The sequence below is a fragment of the Plecotus auritus genome, assembly GCF_963455305.1.
Source record: "Plecotus auritus genome assembly, chromosome: 9".
Taxonomy (NCBI): Eukaryota; Metazoa; Chordata; class Mammalia; order Chiroptera; family Vespertilionidae; genus Plecotus; species Plecotus auritus.
The window spans coordinates 155570994-155578280 of NC_137783.1; positions in this window are offsets into that span (position 1 = coordinate 155570994).

Sequence of the window (7287 nt, forward strand, 5' to 3'; positions counted from 1 at the left end):
AGGGCAGGGGGAGCAGGGGGCAGGGGGCAGGGGGCAGGGGGCTGGGGGCTGGGGGCAGGGGGCAGGGGGCAGGGGGCAGGGAGCAGAGGGCAGGGGGCAGGGGGCTGGGGGCTGGGGGCAGGGGGCAGGGGGCAGGGGGCTGGGGGCTGGGGCTGGGAGCAGAGGGCAGGGGGAGCAGGGGGCAGGGGGCAGGGGCTGGGAGCAGAGGGCAGGGGGAGCAGGGGGCAGGGGGCAGGGGCAGGGGGCAGGGGGCAGGGGGCAGGGGGCAGGGGGCTGGGGGCTGGGGGCAGGGGGCTGGGGGCTGGGGCTGGGAGCAGAGGGCAGGGGGAGCAGGGGGCAGGGGGCTGGGACCAAGGGGCAGGGGGCAGGGGGCTGGGGGCGGTGCAGGGGTCCAAGTCGAGCCCCAAGGATTGCAGGCGAAGAGGACTGCTCCGTCGCTGGCACGCCGGGCGCTGAAAGCAGAGGTCAAAGGGCCGCAGACACTGACCTCTGCCCCCGACTCTGCCCGCGCCCGGCAGCAGAGATGCTGCTGCTAAAACCTGGCTGACCTTGGCCATCCTTCCCTAGGCATTTGCCAAAAATCGTACCTATTTTGTTCACAGGCCTTTCCATGTTACAATGATAGAAGAACCCGTTATCTGTTCAGACGTTAATTAAAGGCAACAGACAACTAAAAAATACAATACAATACAATACAATAAAAAATAAATTAAATTAATTAATTAATTAAATAGAATAGAATAGAATAGAATAGAATAGAATAAATAAAATAAAATAAAATAAATAAAATGAAATAAAATAAAATAAAATAAAAATAAATAAATAAATAAATAGAATAGAATAAATAAAATAAAATAAATAAAATAAAATGAAATAAATGAGACGTACAGCGCAGCCAAAGTGGTACCGTTGGTTGAACATCGTCCTGTGTCCCAAAAGGTTGTGGGTTTGATCCCCGGTCAGGGCACATACGGAGGACACGGATCGGTATTTCTCACATGGATGTTTCTCTCTCTCTCTCTCTCTCTCTCTCTCTCTCTCTCTCTCAGCGCGTCCTTGGGTGAAGATTTTTTTTAAAAAGTGCAGAAAGCAAAAGGCAGATCCCATCCCTCCTCGCTCGAGCCGCTCGGCGCCCCCAGCGCTCTCGGAGTCATAGCCCCCCCCCCCGCCTCCCCCAGCCCCTGGCTCCGCCTCACATGTGCCACGCACAGCCCTACCCCAGGGCCTTTGCACATGCTGCCTCCGCTGGCCAGATGCCCTTCCTTCAGGTCTCTGCCCCTTCCCCGCTTTGCGCCTCCCCAGGCCCTCGGCACCCTGGGGCCCCTGGTCGCTGGCTCACCTCCCTCCACTCGCTCTCAAACATCGTCTCCGCCGCAATCCTCTCACTGACGCGTGGCTCCCCGAGGCCCACGGAGCGGCGGGCCGCGGGGGAAGGAGGGCAAAGCGGGGGCCGCAGGCAGGCAGGTGTCCCCCCGACTTGGCACCAACAACCAGGCGCTGTTTGGACCGCACCCAAGTGGCAGCGTGCCCCGTGACGACACCCGGCTGCAGGGAGGGTGACAAGAACGAGGGGCGGCCAGGGGAGCAGGGAGAGGCGGGCGGGCTTCTGGGAGGAGGTGCCCACGCTGTCCACGCGCGGGACCCTGTGCTCGTCTTCGCGCGCGTGAGGCGCGGGGAAGTGACGCGGGTTCCAGCAAAACGGTGTCCACTGGGGGGATCGCGTCGCCGTGTCATTGACGGGGTCACGCAGGCGGTAACCCAGGGCCCACGGGAGGGAGACGGCCCTGCGACCGGTTCAAGAAGCGTGGAAGCGCCAGGCGGCCGCGGAGACCCCCGAGGGGGAGGATGGACGCGGGGCGGCGTCCTCATACGTCACAGGATGAAAAGGGACGGATGAGGGGTCATCTCAGTTTTACCGCCCCCCTCAAGGTCACACGTGCAGGCGCGCACGGACGACACTGCTCACCACGGAGCCCTCCGCTGGCGCACATGCTGTCACGTGCTCCCCAGCGACCCCGGGCGCCCGGCGAGCACACGGCAAGGACCCACGGAGACTGAGGCACAAGCAGGGTAGGCCAGTGGCCAGAGGGGGGGAGTCCAGCTGTGGACCCGCCTCCACCACGATGGCACCAGGTGCTTTCACACACACACACGCCAAAAACACACATGGGCGTGCACACAAACACACACACACATGTCACACGTGTGCACACACATCACATGCGTACAGTCACACGCGTGCATACATACAGGCGTGCACTCATGTGCCTACACATCACATGTGTGCGGCCACACGTGTGCGTACATATAGGCGTGCACTCGTGTGCATACACATCACATGTGTGCGGCCACACGTGTGCGTACATATAGGCATGCACTCATGTGCATACACATCACGTGTGTGCGGTCACAGACATGCATACATATAGGCGTGCACTCGTGTGCATACACATCACATGTGTGCGGTCACACATGTGCATACATATAGGCATGCACTCATGTGCCTATACATCACATGTGTGCGGTCACACGCGTGCATACACATAGGCAGGCACATACATGCACACACATGCACACATGCACACACATGCACACACTGCCCCGAAGGCACGGACAGCAGGCACTCCCGGGTGGGGGTGGAGTCACTGAATTGTCGTCTGCAGAACGTCTGAGAGGTCTCCGCTCAGCTTGTCTGAGATTCATCGTCAGGACACGCCCCTCCTGACCGCAGTCCCCGTGGTGGCGGGACAGGGGCCGTGAGCAGCGACCACGGCGGCGGGGCGGGGGGTGCTCCCTGTCAGGGCGCTTCCTCCGAGCGCTGGCCCCGCCCCCTCGGCGGTGGGACGGGAAGCCCCAGCCGCGGTCACTTCTCCTTCGTGAGGTTCCGTCTCGGGCGGGCGCTGCGAGGGCAGCACAGGAGCTCCCAGCGCCTCTGCCCCGAGGCACCACTTCCTGCGTCAGCACCCGGCCCTCGGGGGCCCAGCCGGGGACACCCTGCCTGCGCGGCCCCACGCGGCCCAGGGCGCTCCTCTCCTCGGGACAGGGGCGTCTGGCAAGCACGGGACTGGGACACTCCACACCGGCACTGGCCCCGCACGCGCCCGGTCCCGCCTTCCCGGCGACGGCGGCGGAGCCGGCTCCACGCGGCGCCCCTGTCCCGAGGCCCCTGCGCCTGAACTGCTGACCTTGACCTTTTGGAGCGCTCAGCGCGGCCTGTGTCCTTCGGCGCGGCCTTATCTGCTCCTCCGCGATTACAGGCGTGCGCCGGGCCGGGGCACAGCAGCCGGGGACAGCCGGCCGGCTCCCTGGCCTGGGTCTGCCCGTTCCTGGAGAGGGGGGCGCTGCCCGCCCGGGCCAGGGCAGGAGCTGCAGGTGCTGTCCCTGGAAAGGGGCCCTTCCCTCGTCAGGAACCAGCCCCGCGGGAGGCTCTGAGCCCACGGACTGGACGGCAGCCGCCTCCAACCAGGGGCGCCCCGTCCCCCACAGACACGCAGGTGGTCCGAGGGCACGCGGACCTAGACCGCTCCCGCCAGGTCTCTGCTCTTAGATTCGCTCCGGTTGTCCTGCCTCTGCCTGCGCACATGCTGGTCGGCAGGCTTCTTTCTTTCTTTCTTTTTTAAAATACGTTTTTATTCATCTCAGAGCGGAAGGGAGAGCGAGAGAGACAGAAAGATCCCAGGATGAGAGAGAATCTCGGATCGGCCGCCCCCTGCATGCCCCCCACTGGGGATGGAGCCCCGCCACCCGGGCCTGTGCCCCGACCGGGAGTCCAACCCTGAGCTCCTGGCTCCTGGGTGTTATTTTTCATCGCTCAGTCCCTGAGCCACGCCGGCCGGGCGGGCGGGAGTTTTCTCTGTATCTCGGCGAGGGTGTTCACGTCAGCACTGTGCTCACAAGGTGAAGCTGGCCGCTTGCCCGTGGAAGGGGGAGGGAGGAGAGAGGGGGAGGAGGGGGGGAGGGAGGAGAAAGGGGGGAAGAGAGGGGGGAGGGGAGGAGAGAGGGGAGGGAGGAGAGAGGGGGAGGGAGGAGAAAGGGGGGAAGAGAGGGGGGAGGGAGGAGAGAGGGGGAGGGAGGAGAGGAGAGAGGGGGGAGGGAGGAGAGAGGGGGAGGGAGGAGAGAGGGGAGGGAGGAGAGAGGGGGGAGGGGAGGAGAGAGGGGGAGGGAGGAGAGAGGGGGAGGGAGGAGAGAGGGGGAGGGGGGAGAGAGGGGGGAGGGGGGAGAGAGGGGGAGGGAGGAGAGGGGGGGAGGGAGGAGAGAGGGGAGGGAGGAGAGAGGGGAGGGAGGAGAGAGGGGGAGGGAGGAGAGAGGGGGGAGGGAGGAGAGAGGGGAGGGAGGAGAGAGGGGGGAGGGAGGAGAGAGGGGGGAGGGAGGAGAGAGGGGGAGGGAGGAGATAGGGGAGGAGGAGATAGGGGGAGGGAGGAGAGACGGGGGAGGGAATGGGGGGAGGGCAGTGAGGACGGAGGAGAGAGGAGACCTCCCACCATCCTTCAGGGGCAGCCCCCGCCCCCCCCCCTCCGGGGCCTGTGCTGGGCATATCCTGGCCCTGCCTGCAGCCCTGGGACGGAGTGTGGCTCTGCCTGGCACAGGTAGAACCTGGGGCTGAGGCTCTGTGCCACCTCCCGCGGGGCCAGCGGCGGGGCCAGTGGACGGGTCAAGGTGGGCAGGGAGCGGGCAGTGGGAGGGCTTCATCCAGGGCCCCAGTTGGGGGATGGGAAGGGGCAGGCAGGAGGGGGCCAGGGGCCCCCAGGGGAAGGCCCTGCTGCAGGGAGGGCCCAGGGCGGTGCTGACCGGCAGCCCCATGACCACGCCCGGGAGGCCACCGAGGGTCCAGCGCAGATGGGCGGACCATGGAATGTCCACTGGGCTCCGAGACGTGGCACCCGACACCTGCCCTCCGGGGAGGAAGGCCCTAAGGGCCACACGCTGAGGGAGTCACTGCCGTCAGGTCCCGGCCAGGAGTCCAGAGACAGAGGGTGGACACAGGGAGGGTGTGGGGGGTGGGCGGGGACAGGGGCGGGCACTGGAGGGGCGGGGCATCGGAGGGGACGGGTGACAGAAGGGCGCAGGGGCGTGGCATATGAGGGGCTGGGCGCCGGTGTGGGCGTGGCATGTGAAGGGGCGGACACTGGGTGGGCGTGGCACATGAGGGGGCGGGGCGCCGGGTGGGTGGGGCATGTGAGGGGGCGGGGCACCGGAGGGCCCGGGCGCTGGGGGCGGGCAGGGACAGCACTTGGAGCTGGAAGTTGGGGAGCCACGTGGTCAGGCCCGACATAGAAGTGAACCCCAGGCCGCCTGGGCCTAAACAAAAAAACCAAACAGCTTCTCGAGGAAAACGGAGTAAGTAGCGTGTGGCCCCGGTTCAGCCGAGGGTCCTTAGACATTCCCGGAGCCACAGCCCCGGCCGGAGCGGAGGGGGGGGGGGGGGGGGGGGGGGGAGGGGGGAGGGGGCGGCCAGAGCGGGGGGTCCCGTCCAGAACGTAACCGGAAGCTCCTGGAGTCGCCAAGCAGCGAACAGCCCCATTCCCGCAGACGATGCTGTGAGCGGCCTCCCCGGGGAGGAGAGGAGGTCGCAGGGCAGGAACGGGGGGAAAGGGCGTCGCGGATCGGTCATCAGGGAAACGCCATCAAGTCCCGGGGCCGCACCCCAGGGGCCACAGAACGATGAGGACAAGGGCCTCCAACCAGGGGGGAGGGGCAGCTGCCGGGTCGACCCTGCGCCACCTCCGCCCTCCTCCCTGTGGGCGTCCTGGGCCCTGTGGGCGCCTTGCCAGGCAGGGGACGGCCCAGCCCCTCGCCCCGGGAGGACCTGCAGGGCACGGAGGGGGGGCTGGCCCAGGGGTTTGCCACCCACCAGCCCCCTGTCCAGGCCGGAGACTGGCCCTTCTCTGATCGAGGCCTTGGTGTCCCCCAGCGGTGGGTGGCCTGCGAAGGCTGCCCTTGGCCGGGACAGCAGGGAGTGCCCTCGTGCCCAGCCTGGGGCACACACCCCCCCCCCGCCCCCCGGGGCAGGTGGCACCAGCATTCTCCAGCTCCCGGGGGGAAACAGGTCAGATTACAAGCCAGGCAGGTGGCACCAGGGACTGTCCCAAAGCCAGAGCCACCCGGCGAGGCTCAGCGCCCGCCACTGCCAGCCGGGCCGGCGATGCCCTTCCCGGCTCGCGGAGGCACCGTGGTGAGCAGTCGGGCCATCCCCTCCCTGCCCCTCTCCCCCGCCCCCAGCTGCACAGGCTCAGGGCACGCTGTCCTCACCCACGCAGTGAGCCTGGGCTGCAGGCAAGCCTAGCCAAGGTGCGTGCCGGTCTCGCCCGCCCGGTCCATCGGGAGGCCACGGAGAGAGAGCCCGGGGTCATCCCGCCCCCGCCTCCCACAGGCCTCCGGCCCGGACCCTCCAGGAGGAGCCCAACTGCCCCTCCTCCTGCCCCTTCCTCCTGCCCCTTCCTCCTGCCCCTCCTCCTGCCGCTCTGCCCCGCCCGCCCACCCACCTAGGCAGCCTGGGCCTAGACCTGCCCAGACAGTAGCCTGGGGCTCAGAGGTGCCACCCTGGGGACACCAGCCAAAGGGAGAGGCCCTGCTTGGGTCTGGGGAGGGAGCCTGCTCTGACCACTGGCAGGCACAGCAGCCCTGAGCGGCCCCCAGCCCCAGCCCCAGCCCCAGCCCATGGCCCCCAGGACACGGCTTGTCCAGGGCCCACGGTGTGAGCAGAGGCACGGGGTGGGCGAGGGCCCGCGTCCTCAGCCTGACCTGCTTCGTGAGCTGCCGCGGCCCTGGCGGCTAACTCCCTCCGATCGGACCCTGACGGGCCTGGCCGTGGAGCAGGCGTGGGCCGAGGGCCCGTTGCTGTATCGCCCCCGAAGCCTCGGGGAGGGCCCTGGGCCTCCGTCACGTAGGTGAGGGCCACGGGGCCAGCCGTGAGCCTGGTGTCGGGGGCCAGGACGCACTCCCTTCCTCGGAGGTGAGCCAGGCCTCTCGGGGGCCCCGTCTGGGGACAAGTGGCCCTCCTGCCGGACACTTGGTTTGGCCCCCTCGGGACAAGCCGCCCGGATGACCCCCCAGGGGGCGGGGGCATGGCCTGGGGTCATCTCATCACTTGTGTCATAAACACAACCGTCTACCGTTTTTAAACAACCAACGTTTTTAAAGTAGGAAGTTCAGATGAAGCAAAAGTTTAAAACAGCCACACAGCACCCACACCAGGGCGCCCCGGCATCCCCCTACCCCCCCCACCCCAGGAATTACCCTGCAAATCACCCGGGAGGTCCGGGGCCTTGCTGGGTGCTGGGTTCGGTT